Source organism: Rhinoderma darwinii, chromosome 1 (genome assembly GCF_050947455.1).
Source record: "Rhinoderma darwinii isolate aRhiDar2 chromosome 1, aRhiDar2.hap1, whole genome shotgun sequence".
Taxonomy (NCBI): domain Eukaryota; kingdom Metazoa; phylum Chordata; class Amphibia; order Anura; family Rhinodermatidae; genus Rhinoderma; species Rhinoderma darwinii.
This window is the reverse complement of record NC_134687.1, coordinates 149,922,644-149,948,948: the sequence shown is the minus strand read 5'-3', so window position 1 is coordinate 149,948,948 and position 26,305 is coordinate 149,922,644.

The window sequence follows — 26,305 nt, the reverse complement described above, 5'->3', positions numbered from 1 at the left end:
GTCAGGAAATGGGCATTTTAGAAGAGGACCTCCCTCATGTTAGAGTACTTCATTAATTACTAGAATAAGGCCAAAGAGGCCAAGGGGAGGGACCATTCACAGATCTGAGAATTCCATCCACAGAAAACCCACCCATCAATGACAATACCATGATGGATGTATTTCTAGAAGTTGTCACTGTACAGCTTAGAAAACTAGAGGGTTTTAGTGGATTAGATTACAATCTGTCGAGGGAGGAAATGCAGAGTTTACAGACTTTGGAAAAGAGGATAGTATAATCATAAAACCGTCCGATAAAGGTGGTAATATTGTCATAATGGATTTGGCACAATATAAAACTATGGGTTTGAATATTCTGAAAGACACACTCTGCTATAGTGTTCTGGATGAGAATCCTATCAGAATTTATAATAAGGAGCTAAGAAGCATTCTGAACGAGGCCCTAAAGAACAGGGTTATTGACGATAAAGAAATGACATTTATACTTGGCAGTCATACACAATGTGCCACTTTTTACAGTCTTACGAAGGTGCATAAGGGTCTAGTCCCCTTAAAAGGACGACCTATAGTTTTGGGTATCGACAGCATATCTCAAAATGCGAGTCTTTAAATCTATAGGATCCTTAGACCTTTTGTCAGCACTTCCATCGTATGTGAGTGATACGATGGATGCGCTGAGAAAACTGGAGGGGATACGATGTGAATCAAATGTATTCCTTGCCAGCCTTGATGTTGAGGCGCTCTTCAGCTCTATTCCCCATCACCTTGGGTGTAGGGCTGTGGAGGGCTTCCTTCAAGAAAGGGGCACTCATTTTCAGACACATAACAGCTTCGTTGTCAGACTACACCGCATTCCAAATTATTATGCAAATTGTTATTTTTCGCTGATTTTCTTAAATAGTCGATGCAAATGACAGTCAGCATAATCTTCAAGCCATCAACCGTTGGAGTATAATGCAAATTTTATTGCACAAATCTCCTAATGATAACATATTTTTTTAGAAGTAAAAAACTAAAAATGCACTGTTTCAAATTATTATGCACAACAGAGATCAAAACATTTTAAAGTTTGTAAAGAGAACTAAAATGGTCATTTGTTGAATTTGCAGGATCAGGAGGTCATAGTTACAGAAATCAAAAGCTCTTTCAATCAAAAAAAACTTAACAGGCCAAGTTACATGTTAACATAGGACCCCTTCTTTGATATCACCTTAGCAATTCATGCATCCATTGAATTTGTGAGTATTTGGACAGTTTCTGCTTGAATATCTTTGCAGGATGTCAGAATAACCTCCCAGAGCTTCTATTTTGATGTGAACTGCCTCCCACCCTCATAGATATTTTGCTTGAGGATGCTCCAAAGGTTCTTAATAGGGTTGAGGTCAGGGGAACATGGGGGCCACACCATGAGTTTCTCTTCTTTTATGCGCATAGCAGCCAATGACACAGAGGTATTCTTTGCAGCATGAGATGATGCATTGTCATGCATGAAGATAATTTTGCTACGGAAGGCACGGTTCTTCTTTTTGTACCACGGAAGAAAGTGGTCAGTCATAAACTCTACGTACTTTGCAGAGGTCATTTTCACACTGTCAGGGACCCTAAAGGGGCCTACCAGCTCCCTCCCCATGATTCCAGCCCAAAACATGACTCTGCCACCTCCTTGCTGATGTCGCAGCCTTGTTGGGACGTGGTGGCCATTCACCAGCCATCCACTACTCCATCCATCTGGACCATCCAGGGTTGCACGGCACTCATCAGTAAACAACACGGTTTGAAAATTAGTCTTCATGTATTTCTGAGCCCACTGCAACCGTTTCTGCTTGTGAGCATTGTTTAGGGGTGGCCGAATAATAGCTTTATGCACACTTGCAAACATCTGGAGGATCCTACACCTTGAGGTTCGTGGGACTCCAGAGGCACCAGCGGCTTCAAATACCTGTTTGCTGCTTTGCAATGGCATTTTAGCAGCTGCTCTCCTAATCCTATTAATTTGTCTGGCAGAAACCTTCCTCATTATGCCTTTATCTGAACGAACCCGTCTGTGCTCTGAATCAGCCACAAATCTTTTCACAGTACGATGATCACGCTTAAGTTTTCTTGAAATATCCAATGTTTTCATACCTTGTCCAAGGTACTATTTCACTATTTCACGCTTTTCGGCAGCAGAGAGATCCTTTTTATTTCCCATATTGCTTGAAACCTGTGGCCTGCTTAATAATGTGGAACGTCCTTCTTAAGTCGTTTTCCTTTGATTGGGCACACCTGGCAAACTAATTATCACAGGTGTCTTAGATTGATTACAATGATCCAAAGAGCCCTAAGACACAATACCATCCATGAGTTTCGTTGAAAAACTAATAATTAAATGTTTATGACACTTAAATCCAATGTGCATAATAATTTGGAACACGGTGTACTATGGTTTATCTTGGAACATAATTTTTTTCTGTTTGATACCAAAATCTCCCACCAGCTCAGAGGAGTGGCTATGGGAAGCCCTTGTGCTCCAACGTAAGCCAATCTTTTTCTGGGTTGGTGGGAGAAAGAAGTGGTATTTGGTGATACTATGGAAAGATGGGCATCGCCTATTGTGCTATGGATTAGATACATAGACGATGTATTGATTCTATGGTCTGGTACGCAGACTGAGTTTACGGAATTTGTATCTGCCCTTAATATTAACCCCTTAAGGACGCAGCCTAGTTTGGGCCTTAAGGCTCAGAGCCCATTTTTCAAATCTGACATATTTCACTTTATGTGGTAATAACGTCGGAATGCTTAAACCTATCCAAGCGATTCCGAGATTGTTTTCTCGTGACACTTTGGGCTTCATGTTTGTGGTAAAATTTGGTCGATATATTCAGTCTTTATTTGAGAAAAATTGCAAAATTTAGAGAAAATTTAGAAAAAATAGCATTTTTCAGAATTTAAATGCATCTGCTTGAAAAACAGACGGTTATACCAGCCAAAATAGTTACTAGTTCACATTTCCCATATGTCTACTTTAGATTGGCATCGTTTTTTGAACATTATTTTATTTTTCTTGGACGTTACAAGGCTTAGAACATAAACAGCAATTTCTCATATTTTTAAGAAAATTTCAAAAACCTTTTTTTTAAGGTACCTGTTCAGTTCTGAAGTGGCTTTGAGGGGCCTATGTATTAGAAACCCCCATAAAGCACCCCATTTTAAAAACTAGACCCCTCAAAGTATTCAAAACAGCATTTAGAAAGTTTTTTAACCCTTCAGGCATTTCACAGGAATTAAAGCAAAGTGGAGGTGAAATTTGCAAATTTCGTTTTTCTTTCTGAATTTCAATTTTATTCTATTTTTTTTCTGTAACAAAGAAGGTTTCACCAGAGAAACACAACTAAATATGTATTGTCCAGATTCTTCAGTTTTTAGAAATGTCCCACATGTGGCTCTAGTGCACTCGTGGACTAAAACACAAGCCCCAGAAACAAAGAAGCACCTAGTGCCTTTTGGTGGTGCTTTTTTATTAGCATATATTTTAGGCAGCATGCCAGGTTTGGAGAGGTGTTGAGGTGCCAAAACAGTAGGAATCCCCCAAAACTGACCCCATTTTGGAAACTGCACCCCTCAAGGAATTAATTTATGGTTATTGTTACCATTTTGACCCCGTAGTTTTTTCACAGCGCGTATTTGAATTGGGCTGTGAAATTAAAAGAATGAAAATTTTTCCAATAAGATGTCATTTTTGATCAGAATTTCTTATTTTCACAGGGAACAAAATGCCCCATTTTGTTGCCCAATTTGTCCTGAGTGCGGCAATACCCCATTTGTGGTGATAAACTGCTGTTTGGGCCCATGGGAGGCCTCAGAAGGAAAGGAGCGCTATGTGTTCTTAGGAGTCCAGATTTTGCTGGATTGGTTTTCGGGTGCCATGTCGCATTTGCAGAGCCTCAGAGGTATCAAAGCAATGGAAACCCACCAAAAGTGACCCCATTTTGGAAACAGAACCCCTCAAGGAATTTATTTATGGGTGTTGTGACCATTTAGACCCCACAGTTTTTTCACAGAACTTATTTGAATTGGGCTGTGAATTAAAAAAAAAAAAACTTTTTTCCAATAAGATGTAGTTTTGGCTCAAAATGTCTTATTTTCACAACGAATAAAATACCCCATTTTGTTGCCAAATTTGTCCTGAGTGCGGCAATACCCTATTTGTGGCCATAAACTGCCGTTTAGGCCCATGGGAGGTATTAGAAGGAAAGGAGCGCTATGTGTTCTTTGGAGCCCAGATTTTGCTGGATTGGTTTTCGGGTGCCATGTCGCATTTGCAGAGCCCCAAAGGTATCAAAGCAATGGAAACCCACCAGAAGTGACCCCATTTTGGAAACTACACCCCTCAAGGAATTCATTTATGGGTGTTGTGACCATTTAGACTCCACAGTTTTTTCACAGAATTTATTTGAATTGGGCTGTGAATTCAAAAAAATGTAATTTTTTCCAATAAGAGGTAGTTTTGGCTCAAAATTTCTTATTTTCACAAGGAATAAAATACCCCAATTTGTTGCCCAATTTGTCCTGAGTGCGGCAATACCCCATTTGTGGTGATAAACTGCCGTTTGGGCCCATGGGAGGGCTCGGAAGGAAAGGACCACCATGTGGCCTACTGGGAATTTTCTGGTGCTAAGTCGTGTGTGCAGAAGCCCCTGAGGTATCAGTACAGTTGAAACCCCCGAGAAGTGACCCCGTTTTAAAAACGACACCCCTTAAGGAATTCATCTAGAGGTGTAGTGAGCATTTTGACCCCACAGGTATTGTGTAAAAGATAATGCGCAGCAGATGGTGCAGAGTGAGATTTGCAATTTTCTATATATATGCCATGTCAGTGTCCGATATATTGTGCCCAGCATGTGCCACCGGAGACATACACCCCATAAACTGTAATGTGGGCTCTCCCGGGTACGGCAATACCCTGCATGTGGCTGTTATTAGCTGTCTGGCCACACGGCAGGGCTCAGAAGGAAAGGACCACCATTTGGCCTACTGGAGCTTTTCTGGTGCTAAGTCTTGTATGCAGAAGTCCCTAAGGTACCAGTACAGTTGAAACCCCCAAGAAGTGACCCTGTTTTAAAATCTACACCCCTTAAGGCATTCATCTAGAGGTGTAGTGAGCATTTTGACCCCACAGGTATTGTGTAAAAGATAATGTGCAGCAGTTGGTGCAGAGTGAAATTTGCAATTTTCTATACATATATGCCAATTCAGTGTCCGATATATTGTGCCCAGCATGCGCCACCGGAGATATACACCTCATAAACTGTAATGTTGGCTCTCCCGGGTACGGCAATACCCTACATGTGGCTGTTATCAGCTGCCTGGGCACACAGCAGGGCTCAGAGGGGAAAGATGAGGAGGGGTAAGCTGTGCGAAGTGGATCAGAGCGAGTAAAACTGGGGTAAATTAAAAATAAAGGGATGGATGATAAATTTTAAAACACTCTTTCATACAGAGCTCTGGTTTTTCGGGACACGCGTCACATTGATATATTGTGTCCTTCCTTATCCCCCTCTTATAGCAGACTCTGCACCTCTTTTGACTTTTTCCCTTCTTGCCAGTTTGGGGAACTTCTCCTAAAAAGTGTTGCCCTGGTACGATGCCTGTGGCCCCGCTTCCAGAAGTACTGTAAGGCTTCAGGACTTGATCTGACAAGTCCACCCCTCCCATGTACCTATTGTAGTCCAGGATGCAGTTTAGTTTGGGGGTCCCTGTACTGGTACCTCGTACAGGTACATGGGTACTGGTGTGGCATCTCCCTTGTCTTGTACTTGACACACAATATGTTGCTGCTAGATTGTGCCCTGCTCTCACCCCTTCTGAGTGTTTGCCCAAGCAGAGTCTTAGGGAGGCCTCTCAGGTTTCTTCTAGCAGTGCCGCATGCCGCAGGACTTCTGGAAGCGAGGCAGTTGAAGAGTGGGACGCTGGTATAAAAATTATCCAGGTAGAGGTGGTAACCCTGGTCCAGCAGTGGGTGCACCAAATCCCACACAATTTTTGTATTAACTCCCAGTAAGGGGGGGCATTCTGGGGGCTGAGTACTGGTGTCCTTCCCTTTATATATCCTAAATTTGTAGGTATACCCTGATGCACTCTCGCACAGCTTATACATCTTCACGCCATACCTTGCCCTCTTACCCGGCAGGTACTCGCGGAATTGAAGCCTCCCTTTCAAATGTACCAGGGATTCATCTATAGAAATACTCTTCTCGGGGGTGAATGCTGGGAAAACCGGGCACTGAAATGGTCTAATAGGGGTCTCCGTTTATACAAACGGTAAAAACTGGGGTCATCTCGGGGTGGGCACGGTTCATTATGAGTATAATGTAAGAAGCGAAGTATTGCCTCATTTTTATTTTATTTTTTAGTTTCCAGCTCAGTTCTGAAGTTGCTTTGAGGGGCCCATATATTAGACACCCTTATCAAACACCCAATTTCAGAAACTAGACCCCTCAAAGTATTCACAACAGCATTTAAAAAGTTTATTAACCCTTTAGGTGTTTCACAGGAATTTAGAGCAAAGTAGAGGTGACATTTAATTAATTTAATTTAATTTATTAGGCACCATGTCCGGTTTGAAGAGGTCTTGTGGTACTAAAACAGTGGAAACCCCCCAAAAGTGACCCCTTTTTGGAAACTAGAGACCTTGAGGAATCCATTGTAGTTTTCTTGGGGTGCACGCGACTTTTTGATCAGTTTTTATTCTAATTTTAGGTGGCGTGGTGACTAAAAAAACAGCAATTTTACTATTGTTTTTTATTCAATTTTTTTTACAGCGTTCACCGTGCGCTATAAATGACATATTCACTTTATTCTGCGGGGCGATACGATTACGGCGATACCAGATGTTTATAGTTTTATTTTATGTCTTATGGCGTTTGCACAATAAAATACATTTTGTAAAATATAATTTATTTTTTGTGTTACCTTATTCTAAGAGCCATAACTGTTTTATTTTTCCATCAGGAAAGTCGTGCGAGGACTTATTTTTTTCGTAACGAACTGTAGTTTCCATCAGTACCATTTTTAGGTACATGCGACTTTTTGATCTCTTTTTATTCCATTTTTTGGGAGGTGAAGTGACCAAACAATTGTGATTGTGGTACGGTTTATTATTATTTTCTCTTACGGCGTTCACCGCGCGGGATAAATAACGACATCGTTTTGTAGTTCAGGACGTTACGGACGCGGCGATACCAATTATGTATAGTTTATTTGTTTAGTTATATATTTTTATTAATAATTAAGAACTGATAAGGGAAAAAGGGGGACTTTTACTTTTATTACTTTTAAATCTTTTATTTTCTTATTTTTACACAACTTTTTGTTACTTTTTTACACTTTTTTTACTTTGTCCCACTAGGGGACATGAGGGCAGGAGGCTCTGATCGCTATTCTAATACACTGCACTACATACGTAGTGCAGTGTATTAGAGCTGTCAGCTGTTCGCTGACAGCAAGCATAGTGGGTCCTGATTTTGTCGGGACCCACTAGGCTTCCGTCGATGGCGTAGCCAGAGTCCATTGTTAGGATTCTGGTTGCCATAGTAGCCATCACGGCCCGCTATCGTGTAGCAGGCCGGCGATGGCAGCTTAACCCCTAAGAAGCCGCGATCGCTATTGAACGCGGCTTCTAAGGGGTTAATCGGCGGGGACCACCGCGATCGGTCCCTGCACACTAAGCTGTGATAGCCTGCTGTCGGAAACAGCAGGTATCACAGTTCAAACACGCGCCGGGATTAAATGGCGCCGTGTTTACTCAGGTCAGTACTATTACTGACCTGAGCTCGAACTATGTACTTAGCGCGACGTAATAGTACTGACCTGAGCGCGAAGGGGTTAATGATGTTGGTCTGTTCTTTAGATCCGAGATTAGGAAAAACGATATAACATTCCTAGACATCAGTATACACAAAACGGATCAGGGATATCTGCAAACCGACATCTTTAGAAAGGATACAGCGACAAATAATTTGCACAGATGGGATAGTTGGCACCCAAAAGCATTAAGAAAAGGGATACCAAAGGGACAATATATCAGAGCTAGAAGAAATTGTTCATCTATAGCTAACTATAAAAAATCATCAGAGAATCTAAAGGAAAGATTTACAAGGAAAGGATATCCCAAATAAGTACTTAAAACAACCTATCAATATGCTCTTGCATCAAATAGGGAATCCCTTCTAAACCCTAAAGAACAACCACAGAAGGAGGAAAAAATTAGGGTAATTGGGACATATGATGAGGAGGTGAGAAGAATTCTCAAAATTTACTGGAGGATCTTGAAGGCAGACCCTGATATAGGGAATTTAGTGGGGGATAATCCCGCAATCACCTTTGGCAGGGGATGTAACATCAAGGACAGAATTGTCCATAGTCACTTGGATCCAAGAGAAAGAACAACTTGGTTGACAACCAATCTGAAGGGTACTTTCCAATGTGGTGGCTGTAGGGCCTGTAATTCTGTCCTTAAAGGCAAGAACTTCAGAAGTAGTACTATTGGCATAATTTTTGATATTGATTCTTTTATTAATTGTAAAATCATGGGAGTAGTATACCTCATCACCTGTCAGTGCAAGATTCAATATGTGGGCAAGACGAAAAGGGAGTTTAGGAGGAGGATCAGAGATCATATTTGTGATATTGGGAAGAGGGAGGATACCCCAATCTCCAGACATGTTTGGGAATATCACCAAGCGGATTCGACAGTTATTAAATTTCAAGGCATTGAAAATGTGAGACCCTCAATCAGAGGTGGAAACTGGGATAGGAGGATTTTGCAAAAGGAGTCCCAGTGGATTTTCAAGATGCAAACCATCAAACCACTGGGTCTCAATGAACATATCTCCTACATGTGCTACCTATAGAACAACTCCATAAATGGGATATGTATCTCAAATATTTGATCTAGGTATGTCATGTTTATGCCACTCCAGAATCCTGATAGGATTGTTGTTTTATCCCCAGTATAGCAATAGCTGTATGATAAGACCCAATATAGTCCGGAATATAAGATTTCTGGAGGATCACACGTATGAGACATATCCGTCTATCTTCTGAGTTACCTAATCTATTGTATACTCTAAATAATCTGCCAGTGTAATGTTAAGGCTAATAGAATCTGGGCCGCTTTAAGCTCCCCTATTTACTTATTATGCTTTAGCATACTTACCTGAGTGGCCGCGCTGTCAACAAGGGTATTGACCGCATCAGCGGACGTCATTCTGACGCCTAACACGCTGATTGGTCGGCGGTCCCGAAGATGCGACCAAGGAGGCGGGACTAAGCCCTTATAGTCTCGGCGTTCACACGGCACGTGTACGACCAGACATCAGTGTCGTGTACGTGCCAAGAGAAACTGACAGCACATTTGTGCTGACTGGCTATATTGAACCACATACCGTGTTACACCGGAGGACGCTCTCCATAATAATTGGAGAGCAGAAACGTGTAGGAATCATTACACATCAGTAGCAAGCAGACCAGCGTAATTTGCTACTATTGATACAAGTGTCCACATTAAGATGCTACATTGAGAAAACGCTTTAGACATTATGTATCAGTCTGCTGGGTCTGTTTGCTAATGCCTGTTACCAGATGTATTGGGGCATAAGTGCCTAGCTTTTAATATTTATATAATAAATTTATTTTAAACGTTCATTCAGGCAGTCTAATATCAGCTATTAATAAGGCAGTAGTAATAAAGTTTAAATAAATACAAGGACAATAAAAATATTTTATTGAAATTAAAAAAAACACACGACCCTCATTAAACATTTGGTTGAGAATAAAAAAGCTGTCATCGAAGTAGTCCACGGATCCGTCGTAGTCCAACAACCAAACCTGTAAAAAAACACAAACACACAAATAAAATTAGGAACACAAAAAAGCAAAACAATTATTATACTTACCTTTCCTTGGTCCAGCGCTGGAGCTGAAATGTCAGCGAGCTGGGCCCTATATCTAATCCTATCATGTGTGATACGGTCTGCTAAGCCACTGTATTTAATCCTATCCATACCTATAGGGTCAGAGTGCTACAGATATGCTGTCTCATATATATATACACACACATACATATACACACATATACATAAATGCACACATATGTTAGTACAAGGATACTTACTGCTGGGGACCTGAATCTAAGTCTATCATGTGTGATACTGACTGCTGGGGCTTTGTATCTAAGTCTATCATGTGGGATACTGTCTGCTGGGCCATGTATCTAAGCCTATCATGTATGATACTCTCTGCTGAGACAAAGAGGGTATGTAGGACTACCTACAGGGGGCTGCATGGCACTGTCTACAAGGGGGATGTATGGCAGGGGGAATGTGTGTGGAACCATACAGGGGGGTTGTGACACTATACAGGGGGCACTGTGTGGGGAACGCTCTACAGGTGTCTTTGATTAGAGCCCCGAGACAGAACTTTGCTTGGGGCCCCAGAAATGCAAAATTTGCCCCTGAGGATTAGTACAAGGATACTTACTGCTGGGGCCCTGTATCTAAGGCTACATTCACACAAGCGTGACAGCTTTACGTGCGTAAAAAACGCACTTAAATCTGGTAGTGTGCTTTGCGTGTGGCATGTGTTTTTCACGCACTTGCAAGTACTTGGGTGTTGTCCGTGTACTGTACGTGGTTTTCACACCCATTGACTTCAATGGGCAACTAGGTGCGCAAAAACGCACTAATATAGGACATGCAGTTTCATGCAACGGACTCTCGCTGTGTGAAATCTCACGCATGTGTGAATAGCCCCATTGAAATCAATGGGTCTGTGTGCTGTGCATTATTTTAACGCACAGCACATGGACGAGAATCACGCTCGTTTGAATGAGCCCTAAGTCTATCATGTGTGATACTGTCTGCTGGACCCCTGTATCTAAGCCTATCATGTATGATACTGTCTGCTGAGACAATGCATCTAATTCTTTCCAGCGGTGTAGCTAAAGGAGCCTTAGTCTTTTAGATATGCTATTTCCGATATATACACTACCGTTCAAAAGTTTGGGGTCACCCAGACAATTTTGTGTTTTCCATGAAAATTCACACTTGTATTTATCAAATGAACTGCCTGATTAGTACGATTAAAATATAAGTTTTATTGATACATTCTTAAAATAAGCTCAAAAAGCCCAAATTCAAGTATAACAGGCTCAGACAAGTGGTCAGCAGGAGAGAAAGGTCTATTAGTAGTGGTAGTATTGTTCCACCCCTAGACCCACCTCTCCCCTTATGATATAATACACTGAAGCCGCTTGCTGATTGAGTTATCCAACGCGTTTCTGTATCACTGGTAAACGTGACACATCATCAGGGATTAACGTTTATTATATTGTTTATGCCGGTTAGCACAGTTATGTGCCGGTTCTACCTCCCGGCGCGTGCACGACTCTAATGCAATAGCCGCACACGCGTCGGCGAAGTACCGGTCTTTTGACATGCATGAGCCCTTCCTCTCTGCTGACGTATTTTCGGCCAGCCGCCAACCCGATGTAGACACGTCAATCATGATGTTACTGGGTGGCGCCGAGCCTCCTTTTTACCAGCCAATCAGAGCCAACTCGGACGATACAGCGTCCCTGGTAGCCTTGGAGACCTGGAAAGCGGATATTTACACTTACGGAGGTACAATACAGTGGATCGGGTATGTCTTAGAGCAAACGATCTCTGCATCAGAACGCCACCATACTTCAGAAGCAGGGTTATATACGATTAGTACCAGCCAATCTAAAATAATAAGGTAGATAGAACTTGTAGAGCTCATAATTAAGATGAAATTTAGATACATAGTGGAGTCGGGCGGGTGGTAATGGGTTAATAAGGACATGGGACCATAATAGAGTATGATAGTTGTATCTCTACCTAAAAGGACTAATGTGTACGATAAGCCTGGATATGTACCACGGGGCCAGGCCATGTTAAATCAGATGTATATACATTTCAAGCCACAGATGTCACATAACGTCACGGAGCCAGATGATGAGGGTCCAGCTCATCTTAGAGTGCTGTGCAGCTGACTGTAGCCTAGTACTCCCTGTTATCAGGTGTTTCAGATTTGAAAGATATTCAACTATGACAAGAAAAGGATCATCCCTATATGAAACAGGCATAAGAGATCTGTTCATTAAGACCTAATGGACTGATGGTCTGCAGACAAAAGATCCACTGTGCCTCCTTTTATAGGATCCTCCTATCAAGATCACCGCCTCTCAATGTCGGTGTAATGTGCTCTACCCCTTGACATTTAAGGCTCAAAATATCCCCTTTGTGACATTCCCAGACATGACGAGACACTGGAGTATCCTCTTTCCTCCTAATGTCACCTATATGGTCCCGAATCCTTCTTCTAAATTCCCTTTTAGTTTTCCCGACGTATTGCAATTGACAGCCACATGTGATCAAATATACAATCCCCTTAGTCTTACAATTAAATTAATTAAATTTTAACTTAATTATGAGCTTTACAAGTTCTATCTACCTTATTATTTTAGATTGGCTGGTACTAATCATATATAACCCTGCTTCTGAAGTATGGTGGCGTTCTGATGCAGTGATTGTTTGCTCTGAGACATACCCGATCCACTGTATTGTACCTCCGTAAGTGTAAATATCCGCTTCCAGCTCTCCAAGGCTACCAGGGACGATGTATCGTCCGAGTTGGCTATGATTGGCTGGTAAAAAGGAGGCTCGGTGCCACCCAGTAACGTCATGATTGACGTGTCTACATCGGGTTGGCGGCTGGCCGAAAATACGTCAGCAGAGAGGGAGGGCTCATGCCTGTCAAAAGACCGGCACTTCGCCGGCGCGTGTGCGGCCATTGCATTAGAGTCGTGCAATCGCCGGGAGGTAGAACCGGCACATAACTGTGCTAACCGGCATAAACAATATAATAAACGTTAATCCCTGATGATGTGTCACGTTTACCAGTGATACAGAAACGCGTTGGATTACTCAATCAGCAAGCGGCTTCAGTGTATTATATCATAAGGGGAGAGGTGGGTCTAGGGGTGGAACAATACTACCACTACTAATAGACCTTTCTCTCCTGCTGACCACTTGTCTGAGCCTGTTATACTTGAATTTGGGCTTTTTGAGCTTATTTTAAGAATGTATCAATAAAACGTATATTTTAATCGTTCTAATCAGGCAGTTAATTTAGAAATATAACGGAACGTAAGATTCATATCAGTGTGTATAGGTATTTATCAAATGAGTTGCAAAATGACTAGAAAATATAGTCAAGACATTGACAAGGTTAGAAATAATGATTTTTATTTGAAATAATAATTTTCTCCTTCAAACTTTGCTTTCGTCAAAGAATGCTCCATTTGACGCAATTACAGCATTGCAGACCTTTGGCATTCTAGCTGTTAATTTTCTGAGGTAATCGGGAGAAATTTCACCCCATGCTTCCAGAAGGCCCTCCCACAAGTTCGATTGGCTTGATGGGCACTTCTTGCGTACCATGCGGTCAAGCTGCTCCCACAACAGCTCTATGGGGTTGAGATCTGGTGACTGCGCTGGCCACTCCATTACAGATAGAATACCAGCTGCCTGCTTCTTCCCTAAATAGTTCTTGCATAATTTGGAGGTGTGCTTTGTGTCATTGTCCTGTTGTAGGATGAAATTGGCTCCAATCAAGCGCTGTCCACAGGGTATGGTATGGAGTTGCAAAATGGAGTGATATCCTTCCTTATTCAAAATCCCTTTTACCTTGTCCATAACACTTTTTTCCAATCTTCCTCTGTCCAATGTCTGTGTGCTTTTGCCCATATTAATCTTTTCCTTTTATTAACCAGTCTCAGATATGGCTTTTTCTTTGCCACTCTGCCCTGAAGGCCAGCATCCCGGAGTCGCCTCTTCACTGTAGACATTGACACTGGCGTTTTGCGGGTACTATTTAATGAAGCTGCGAGTTGAGGACCTGTGAGGCTTCTATTTCTCAAACTAGAGACTCTAATGTACTTGTCTTGTTGCTCAGTTGTGCAGCGGGGCCTCCCACTTCTCTTTCTACTCTGGTTAGAGCCTGTGTGTGCTGTCCTCTGAAGGGAGTAGTACACACCGTTGTAGGAAATCTTCAGTTTCTTGGCAATTTCTCGCCTGTAATAGCCTTCATTTCTAAGAACAAGAATAGACTGTCGAGTTTCACATGAAAGCTCTCTTTTTCTAGCCATTGAGAATTTAATCGAACCCACAAATGTAATGCTCCAGATTCTCAACTAGCTCAAAGGAAGGTCAGTTTTATAACTCCTCTAAACAGCAAAACTGTTTACAGCGGTGCTAACATAATTGCACAAGGGTTTTCAAGTGTTTTCTAATCATCCATTAGCCTTCTAACACAGTTAGCAAACACAATGTACCATTAGAACACTGGAGTGATGGTTGCTGGCAGTGGGCCTCTATACACCTATGTAGATATTGCATTAAAAACCAGACGTTTGCAGCTAGAATAGTCATTTAGCACATTAACAATGTATAGAGTGTATTTCTGATTAATGTAATGTTATCTTCATTGAAAAAAACTGTGCTTTTCTTTCAAAAATAAGGAAATTTTTAAGTGACCCTAAACTTTTGAACGGTAGTGTACATTTGTTTACAATGGGAGTCAATGGGCACATATAACACTGTATGGATTACATGGTAACAGGACCAATGGCACTCTGTGGTGCAAAAGTAGGGTCCCATATATGAAACAACAGCACTCCTTATGATGTTTCAAATACATTTTTTAACAATTCAAAATAAATTGTCTGACATTTTTTTAAACACGATTGCCAAAGGTAGAACTCTCACTTATATCTCTAATAAATGTACTTGAAGCCTCATCTGGAGTGCAGAGTTCTTTTATACAGTATATATACTGTATGGATTACAGTTGCAATGTATACATTGGTATATTTTTCCTGATGTATTATATAAATGTACTGTGAACAGAGCCTAACAGTGATAGCTGCAGCACTCCAATAACAGGAACAGCAAAGACGCAACCATAATGGTGAAAGCCACATTGCCCCCATTAGTCCCAACCATAATGTTCCTGATGAATACTGGTATTCAACCCCTATGTTCTCTATGAATAACAACCACAGTTCTCCCCATCAGAATCAACTTAGTTTCAGCTATAATGTCCACCAAAACCTACCAGCGACATTTCCTTCAGGAGTACTAGCCAGGGTGCCACCATCAAAGCCATAATAAAATATATTGCCCCTGGCACCCTCTTCACAAAGGCTGAGTAAGTTACATGTCGACCGCAACTACTGTAGGGTGCTTTCATGTAACTTACTGCTGCTGCACTTGTATCTAACCCTATAATCTGTGTCCAACAAAGAATGCCACTGAACCATATCCAAAATCAGTTCTCCAGTAAAATGTTCTCTTTATTCCATAAAGAGCTTGAGAAATACCCTCACTTGGGTCAAAACGTCGCTTTGTATGGTGGAATAAAGACACTCCTTTTGATACCTGTGTGTGCTGCGGTTTTTCTATCTACTTGAAACCCCTATCATCTGTTATGACCGATGTTGATCAAAAATGTTTTTGCACATAATAATAATCTTTAACATTCGTCTTTCTGGCCATATCTTAAAAAATGATAAGAATTTTTAAAAAATTCTTTTTACGTACAGTATGTAGCTTGTAATGTAAAGGAGGCTCTTACCAATCTACTTTATGTACAAGTTTAATCACATTAATTAAATGTCTAAAGACAGGTTCTGAGGCCTTGGATACACCCAAGATTATATTACATTTCACATGTTGGTAAATTCCTCCTTTTTTTAATTGTAAGTTGCATATTGTAAATAAATAAAAATGTACTCCTGAAAATGCATGGACGTGATTGGAGGACCTGTAAGGCTAAGGCTTCGTTCACATCTCCGCTAGGGCTCCGTTCCGACTGCGCTATTGATTCCGTCAAAACGACGGAACCCTGTCACAACGGTGACAGATGGAAACCATTAGCTAGGTTTCCGTTACCATTGAGTTCAATGGTGAGGGAAAAGGAAGCTGAGGTTTCCGTTTGCCTTTCTGCTGAGGGGTTAACCCGACAGAAACCTCCGACCGAACCCCTCAGCGGAACACAGAAGGTGATGTGAACACAGCCTTATATCCGGATGACTAACATAACAGAAGCAACGGATGCAATAAAAAATCTGATTGATTTCAATGGGATTTTTAATGGATCCATTGTTATTAGTTATTTTAATCTAAAAACGGATCAGAGTAACGGATTATACAACGCAAGTGTGAACTTAGCCTAACTGCAGCAGTTTTGTTGTCATAGGGCTGCTGATTTTCTACAATGTTACTGAAGGAAAAAATTGCACATTGAATATATTGTCCCTCCATTTTCCATACTGCACTTTAAATCCTTTCCCATTTACCTAAAAAAGAAAAACCAAATGATGCATCACACAACTTAGTTCTGACATTTTAGAAATTTATGTTGTATATATTAATACATAGTCATAAAAATGTTAAAAGTACAGAAAATCGTGAAATACAGAACAGCATAAAGCTATCCAGTATGAACGTACCCGCAGGCTTGGAGGCATTTTTGGGCCTACATCACACTGAAGAGACAAATGTTAGGCATGTTTTGTGACAAGTTTTGATGGTGAAACAATACTTTTTATACATGAACGCTCTATGAACACAAAAGGTGTAAGAACACACGCTGAAAATGCTAATAGGCAAAATGGTAGCCCGGAAAATAGTGCAGAGATATTTGCAAAATTAAGGGCTCATATACACGGCAGCTGCAGACCCAAAGGCGCTCCATATGTTGCCTCTGTACAGCCCCCTATCATGGACATATTCTCCAGAATACATCTGATAGCATGACATGATTTTATTCAGTCATATTTTGTATTAGGGTATGTGCACACACACTAATTACGTCCGTAATTGACGGACGTATTTCGGCTTATGTACGATGCTAGGAGTCCCTGCCTCGCTGCAGGACAACTGTCCCGTACTGAAAACATGATTACAGTACGGGACAGTTGTCCTGCAGCGAGGCAGGGACTCCTAGCATCGTACATAAGTATGATGCTAGGAGCCCGGCTCCCTGCACTGTGTTCGGTCCGGTACTTGCGGCCGAAATACGTCCGTCAATTACGGACGTAATTAGTGTGTGTGCACATACCCTTAAACTGACAGAAAAAGACACCGTATGAAATCAGAGGCATATAAAGCACCTGTATCTGTGTTTTATGTGGAGTTATGAGGTGAAGGTCACTGGTTGTTGTCACTCATATGTAAGAAGTGCATGGCAGCAATGAGAGGCCGGAGGTTATGTTACCCGGGTGTCTTTAGGTTTGGGGAAGATGCTGACCATGACCTCTTATATCTGCAGGAGTAAAAGTCCCATTAGGACAGTAAGTGACAGGGCGACAATTATGACCAATACAAGTGCCGTGGAGGAGAAGTTTGGATTATTGCCAATATTAGTAGGTTTAACAGTAAAGAAGGCGAGGGGCTTAGAAGCCAGATTCGAGGGTCCATACCAGGTCCTTCTGATCTTGCCCACTGCAGTCAAGTCGGGAGGAAGGCCGACATGGATCCACGCCTCGCACGGCAAGAGGGTCTCTTCCAAAGAATGACTATCACCATATACATCCTTATCCTTTTTCGTGTTATTGCACAGAGTGCTATGGGGGGACATGGAGCAATCACCCAGGCTGATGGGGTGACCACTTTTTGGCATAATTCTTCTAATACACATGTAGCTACATACCAGTTTGAGTTTGAGTCTCTTATCCCAATTATTACCGTTAATAAAAATGTAGACTGGATTAATTATATATATTACAACCAGCAGCGGTTTGTAAATTATACCAAGACAAGCATCCTGTATCCTGAGGAGAATAGGGAAAGTTAGGACCATTCCGAAACCTTGGAAGTCCAGGTACAAAGGGGGGTTACTCATAAGGAGTAGCTCGTCTCAAGCTGGTGAAGAAATCCAAAACCCCTACTCGTCTGGTTCGAGTGGTCAGTGGTAGGTTGCTAGGCAAGACTCAGGGATAGAGTAATAATATTTTTAGGGGGGACTGTCAGGGATCATTAGCCTGCATATTGCTTGCAAAAACATTATTACTTTATATAAACTAAATATCAGTATATTACACAAAGAACTTGAATGGAACAAGATGGAGTCTGCATAAGGAACAAGCCTATGGAAGACACCGCCCCTGGAATGCAAGAGGAGTGTACAGATGAACTCACAGCTGAATAGAACCAATGGGGCTTAAGAACGTCCCACCTTCCTACAGAGAAGATTTTTCTTTGTAACCTCTTTGTTCAATAAAGTTTAATTGTACTTCCTGCTTCACTGAGGGAGGATGTCTACCAACATTTGTCTGTCTGGTGCATTTCTTCCATGCATGCCCTCAGTTTCCAATTTACAGAGGTGGCTATTCGGTGTGAAATAACAGGGAGAAGGAAGGAACCCTGTCAATAGCACCATAGACCTTTATGGGTACATATTACAGCTCTGTACGACTCATAGTTGGTACAGAGCTGTAATATGGCCATGTGCATGAGACCGTATACTTTGGGAAATACTAAGTTTTTAATTTTATGAACAGTAATTTTCAAACAAGAGTGTGTCTTAGGGTACGTTCACATGTACCAGGAGTGGTACAGCATAAAGCTGCATTACTTCGGCAATGCAAAAGTTGCATGTAGGAAAATTTGTTTTTTGCAGCGGTTCGCAGTTCCAGTAAAAGGGTTATCCGACTTGTTAACATTTTTTTTAAACATCTACATACGTCTTAAAAGAATAAAGATTATTTGTTCACCTTTGCTTTTCCCCGGCTGTCCAGCGCTGATGCTCCAGCGGTCCTACTGGTATCTCATTACATGCGGGCAGCATGTGACCGCTGCAGCCAATCTGAGACCTCAATTGTGACGTGTTGTATTCCTGACATCATAGCGCCTATCACTGAGCATTCATGCCAGGAATACAACACATGTCTGGTGAGTCTTCTAAATGGCTGCAACAAACACTGGAGGGACCACTGGATTGCCGGGAAAAGAATAGGTGAGTAATGATTCTTTTTTCTTTTAGGACATTTGCAACTGTTCCAAAAAGAATTCAATAAGTCGGATAACCCCTTAAAAGGGTTTTTCTGGTTATATAAAAATCAAGATCAATTGTTGTTAAATTAAAAGATCTGTACACTATATAGACAAAAGTATTGGGACAAACCTCTTAATTATTGAATACAGGTATTTCATTTAGTCCCATTACCACAGGTGTATAAAATCCAGCACCTAGCCATACAATCTGCTTTTACAAACATTTGTGAAAGAATGGGGTGTTCTAAAGAAATCATTGAATTCGAGCGTGGTACTGTAATAGGATGCCACCATTATAACAAGTCCGTTCCTGAAATTTTTTACTTGCTAGACATTCCACAATCCACTGTGAGTGGTATTATTGCAGAGTGGAAGTGTTTGGGAACCACAGCAACTCAGTAATGGAATGGCAGAACAAGTAAAGTCACAAAGCGGGGTCGGCGAGTACTGAGGCGCGTAGTGCATAAAAGTCATCAACGCTCTGCTGACTCAATAACTGCAAAAGTCCAAACCACCTCTGGCATTAACATCAGCACAAAAACTGTGCGCCAGGAGGTTTACAGCATGGATTTCCATGGCCGAACATCTGCATGTAAGTCTTACACCATCAAGCACAATGCCAAGCACCCTTTTCTGTTCCAGCATGACTGTCCCCCAGTGCACAAAGCAAGTCTATAAATATATTGTTGGGTGAGTTTGGTGTGGAAGACCTTGACTGGCCCGTACAGAGCCCTGACCTCAACCCCACCCAACACCTTTGGGATGAACTAGAACGGAGATTGCGAACCAGGCCCTCTCATCCAACATCAGTGTCCGACCTCACAAATGCTCTTCTGGATAATTGGCCAAAAATTCCCACAGACACACTCCAAAATCTTGTAGAAAGCCTTACCAGAAGAGTGGAACTTGTTATAGCGGTTAAGGGTGGACCAACTTAATATGAATGCCTATGGATTCAGAAAAATATGTTAGAAAAGCTGTCCGTGTAATGTGTAGGTGTCCAAATAGTGGGGTTTTTCCGTTTTAATTCCTCACCATTTCATTATCTCTGCTTGTTGACAGTGAATGTAAACCCATACAGACGTAAATCGAATAGCTGGGAGTTTGATACTATGTATCAATTCGTGTAGCAGCATTTCTCCTGTACTGATTATTTATTACAACATATCAGTGTAGGTAAAACGTATTAGCCTGAAGCACAGGCTGTTCAGCTCACTGGATACAATTATAACATACTGTCATTTGCATGAAGTATAAGCTACACAATGACTTTAGTTGTGGGATACCCAATAATACTAAAGTTGGATGCCACAGTGGCACATGTGTTTTTGGCATGACTGTGATGCACTTGGTTGATATTGCGCGTTTTTGGCCAAAAGTTGTTTTTGTGGTAAAGGTATTGGTATGTCTTGAAACATTTTGTCTCTGTCATGTGACAGGAAAGTTGCATATTTCTCTCACTGAAATAAATTGGAGCTTTGGGAAAGCTGTCTTGTTCCTCCCGGACAGGATCCGATCCCATCCTTGGCACTAAACATATGGCTCCTCCCGGACAGGATCCGATCCCATCCTTGGCACTAAACATATGGCTCCTCCCGGACAGGATCCGATCCCATCTTTGGCACTAAACATATGGCTCCTCCCGGACAGGATCCGATCCCATCCTTGGCACTAAACATATGGCTCCTCCCGGACAGGATCCGATCCCATCCTTGGCACTAAACATATGGCTCCTCCCGGACAGGATCCGATCCCATCCTTGGCACTAAACATATGGCTCCTCCCGGACAGGATCCGATCCCATCCTTGGCACTAAACATATGACTCCTCCCGGACAGAATCCGATCCCATCCTTGGCACTAAACATATGGCTCCTCCCGGACAGGATCCGATCCCATCCTTGGCACTAAACATATGGCTCCTCCCGGACAGGATCCGATCCCATCCTTGGCACTAAACATATGGCTCCTCCCGGACAGGATCCGATCCCATCCTTGGCACTAAACATATGTCTCCTCCCGGACAGGATCCGATCCCATCCTTGGCACTAAACATATGGCTCCTCCCGGACAGGATCCGATCCCATCCTTGGCACTAAACATATGACTCCTCCCGGACAGGATCCGATCCCATCCTTGGCACTAAACATATGGCTCCTCCCGGACAGGATCCGATCCCATCCTTGGCACTAAACATATGGCTCCTCCCGGACAGGATCCGATCCCATCTTTGGCACTAAACATATGGCTCCTCCCGGACAGGATCCGATCCCATCCTTGGCACTAAACATATGGCTCCTCCCGGACAGGATCCGATCCCATCTTTGGCACTAAACATATGGCTCCTCCCGGACAGGATCCGATCCCATCCTTGGCACTAAACATATGGCTCCTCCCGGACAGGATCCGATCCCATCTTTGGCACTAAACATATGGCTCCTCCCGGACAGGATCCGATCCCATCCTTGGCACTAAACATATGGCTCCTCCCGGACAGGATCCGATCCCATCCTTGGCACTAAACATATGGCTCCTCCCGGACAGGATCCGATCCCATCCTTGGCACTAAACATATGGCTCCTCCCGGACAGGATCCGATCCCATCCTTGGCACTAAACATATGGCTCCTCCCGGACAGGATCCGATCCCATCTTTGGCACTAAACATATGGCTCCTCCCGGACAGGATCCGATCCCATCCTTGGCACTAAACATATGGCTCCTCCCGGACAGGATCCGATCCCATCCTTGGCACTAAACATATGGCTCCTCCCGGACAGGATCCGATCCCATCCTTGGCACTAAACATATGGCTCCTCCCGGACAGGATCCGATCCCATCCTTGGCACTAAACATATGACTCCTCCCGGACAGAATCCGATCCCATCCTTGGCACTAAACATATGGCTCCTCCCGGACAGGATCCGATCCCATCCTTGGCACTAAACATATGGCTCCTCCCGGACAGGATCCGATCCCATCCTTGGCACTAAACATATGGCTCCTCCCGGACAGGATCCGATCCCATCCTTGGCACTAAACATATGTCTCCTCCCGGACAGGATCCGATCCCATCCTTGGCACTAAACATATGGCTCCTCCCGGACAGGATCCGATCCCATCCTTGGCACTAAACATATGACTCCTCCCGGACAGGATCCGATCCCATCCTTGGCACTAAACATATGGCTCCTCCCGGACAGGATCCGATCCCATCCTTGGCACTAAACATATGGCTCCTCCCGGACAGGATCCGATCCCATCTTTGGCACTAAACATATGGCTCCTCCCGGACAGGATCCGATCCCATCCTTGGCACTAAACATATGGCTCCTCCCGGACAGGATCCGATCCCATCCTTGGCACTAAACATATGGCTCCTCCCGGACAGGATCCGATCCCATCCTTGGCACTAAACATATGGCTCCTCCCGGACAGGATCCGATCCCATCCTTGGCACTAAACATATGGCTCCTCCCGGACAGAATCCGATCCCAACCTTGGCACTAAACATATGGCTCCTCCCGGACAGGATCCGATCCCATCCTTGGCACTAAACATATGGCTCCTCCCGGACAGGATCCGATCCCATCCTTGGCACTAAACATATGGCTCCTCCCGGACAGGATCCGATCCCATCCTTGGCACTAAACATATGTCTCCTCCCGGACAGGATCCGATCCCATCCTTGGCACTAAACATATGGCTCCTCCCGGACAGGATCCGATCCCATCCTTGGCACTAAACATATGACTCCTCCCGGACAGGATCCGATCCCATCCTTGGCACTAAACATATGGCTCCTCCCGGACAGGATCCGATCCCATCCTTGGCACTAAACATACGGCTCCTCCCGGACAGGATCCGATCCCATCTTTGGCACTAAACATACGGCTCCTCCCGGACAGGATCCGATCCCATCTTTGGCACTAAACACATGGCTCCTCCCGGACAGGATCCGATCCCATCCTTGGCACTAAACATATGGCTCCTCCCGGACAGGATCCGATCCCATCCTTGGCACTAAACATATGGCTCCTCCCGGACAGGATCCGATCCCATCCTTGGCACTAAACATATGACTCCTCCCGGACAGAATCCGATCCCATCCTTGGCACTAAACATATGGCTCCTCCCGGACAGGATCCGATCCCATCCTTGGCACTAAACATATGGCTCCTCCCGGACAGGATCCGATCCCATCCTTGGCACTAAACATATGGCTCCTCCCGGACAGGACCCGATCCCATCCTTGGCACTAAACATATGGCTCCTCCCGGACAGGATCCGATCCCATCCTTGGCACTAAACATATGGCTCCTCCCGGACAGGATCCGATCCCATCCTTGGCACTAAACATATGACTCCTCCCGGACAGGATCCGATCCCATCCTTGGCACTAAACATATGGCTCCTCCCGGACAGGATCCGATCCCATCCTTGGCACTAAACATATGGCTCCTCCCGGACAGGATCCGATCCCATCCTTGGCACTAAACATATGGCTCCTCCCGGACAGGATCCGATCCCATCCTTGGCACTAAACATATGGCTCCTCCCGGACAGGATCCGATCCCATCCTTGGAACTAAACATATGGCTCCTCCCGGACAGGATCCGATCCCATCCTTGGCACTAAACATATGACTCCTCCCGGACAGGATCCGATCCCATCCTTGGCACTAAACATATGACTCCTCCCGGACAGGATCCGATCCCATCCTTGGCACTAAACATATGGCTCCTCCCGGACAGGATCCGATCCCATCCTTGGCACTAAACATATGGCTCCTCCCGGACAGGATCCGATCCCATCCTTGGAACTAAACATATGGCTTCTGCACAGAGATGTAATACAGCCATGTGTATGGGCTGTTAGCCTCATACACACGACCATTGTGCCACTTGGGCAGTTTTTGACGCCATCCGAGTGGCAACCAATAGTCTTCGCGGACCCATTCACTTTAGCGGGTGAATCAGGTCCGTGATAAATTATCCGAGTCTCCGATTCGAGGAAAGATAGGACATGTTCTATCTTTCCTCGGATCACTGACGGGACTTGGCCAGCGCACACGGTCGTGTGCATGAGGCGTTCGAACCGTGTGGGTTTTCAACCTCACAATGTAAACAATAACATTTCTATTTACTGACAGAAAACAGAGATCTTAAAAATGGTAAGCATATCGATAGCACAAGGCACCAGAACATGGCCTGGGTATTTTGCCCAGTGCCAGCAATGGAAACACTCAATTGTATTTAAGTCCTCAGAATACAGCAGGCTGGGAAATCAATGGGAAAGCGCAGCGTTAGTGCATATGACGCATTTTTTACGTGCACGTTTAAAAAACTTGTCGCTTAAGAAAAGAAGCGTTAGGTGAATGCTTTGGCGCGTAAAATGCACCAAAAACTTACCTAATTCCCATGGTCAATGGGAGTCCTAATTACGTGCCAAAAAAACTTGCAGAAAGCGCACACAAAACACGAAAAATAAACACTACGAAAACACGTAAAATAAACACTACGAAAACACGTAAAAAACACCTGTAGTTTAAAAAGCTTCTTACAAAAACGTTAGCTTATTTGACACGTCGGTTTTTTGAGCGCCGTGTGAACAAGGCCTTAGGCGGGATTCACACGACCGGGTCGCGTCCGAGCCCGAGTGCCGGCCGGTAAAATCGGCCATTCTGCCCGGCCGGTTTGCATAAAGTTATGCATCCGTGCCGGGCCGGGCAGATCCGGACAGTGACATCATCGGCAACTCCTGAAGGGGAATCCCCATGTGTTCGGGGATTCCGCTTCTGGAGTTTCCCCTGATGTCACTGCCCAGATATGGACAGAGACATCAAGCGCTCTGTCCAGGAGCGGAATCCCCGAACACACGGGGATTCCGCTCCTTCAAGGAGCTAAGTGCGGCTAGCACATAGCAGAGCGGGGAGATACCTCCCCGCTCTGCTATAGTGGCGTCGCTACAGTAGTAGCAGCCGCAGCAGCTGCTGCAGCTGCTAGCGGCGCCATCAAAGGTGTCGCCGGGCCAGGGCGCTTTTAACAAGCAGGAGAAAGGAGCCAGCGCAGCGCTCCCTCCACCTGCTGTACACCCCGGCCCTGCCACACCGTGTACAGCGATGCCATTCGTCAGAATGGCATCAACTCCTCCTCCTCACATGCACTCTGCGCTGTGAGGAGGAGGAGATAGAGCGCAAGAGCCGGAAAACCCGGCCGTCACTCGGGACACATCCCGGTGATGGCCGGGTATTACCCGGCCCCATAGACTTCTATGGGAGCCGGGCGGCCGGGTACCCGGGCGAAAATAGAGCATGTCCTATTTTTTGACGGGCGGTTTTCCCGGCCGTCAAAAAATCGGCCGTGTGAATAGCCCCATTAGGAGTATATTATTCCTAATGCAGCCGGGTGCCGGCCGATTTATGAACGGCCGGCACCCGGCCGGGAAACCCTGCCGTGTGAATGAGGCCTTATTGTGCTTGACTGAGTCTGATCAGTACTGTATCCACTTTTCTGATCTGCAGTGCGATGATGCTCTATAGACCCTTGGTGTACAAATTGTATTTTACTACTACATAGTCACAGTATGATGGCATTATATTAATGGTATGGTGGTAAAATTTATTCAAGGTATAGTGATATTTTATTTAGTCACTGTATGGTGGCAATATTTGGTCATGGTATGGTGGTATTATTCAGTTACTATATTTTTGGTAATATTTGGTCATGGTACGGTAATAATTAATTCACTTTAATGTAGTAATATTTGGTCATGATATAGCGGTATTTATTCATTGTATGGGGGTTGCTTATGGTATGGCAGTATTCATTCACTGTATGGTGGTAATAATTGGTCACGGTAAGGTTTCATTCAGTAATGGTATGGTGGTAATAATTAGTCATGGTATGGCAATATTTATTCATTGTATGGTGGTAATATTTGGTCATGATATGGCGGTATTATTTATTCAGTGTATGGTGGTAATATTTTGTCATGATATGGCGGGAATTATTCAGTCACTGTAGGTGGTAATATTTGGTCATGGTGCAGAGGTATTATTTGATAGCGGTAGTATTATTTGGTCATGGTGCAGAGGTATTATTTGATAGCGGTAGTATTATTTGGTCATGGTGCAGAGGTATTATTTGATAGCGGTAGTATTATTTGGTCATGGTGCAAAGGTATT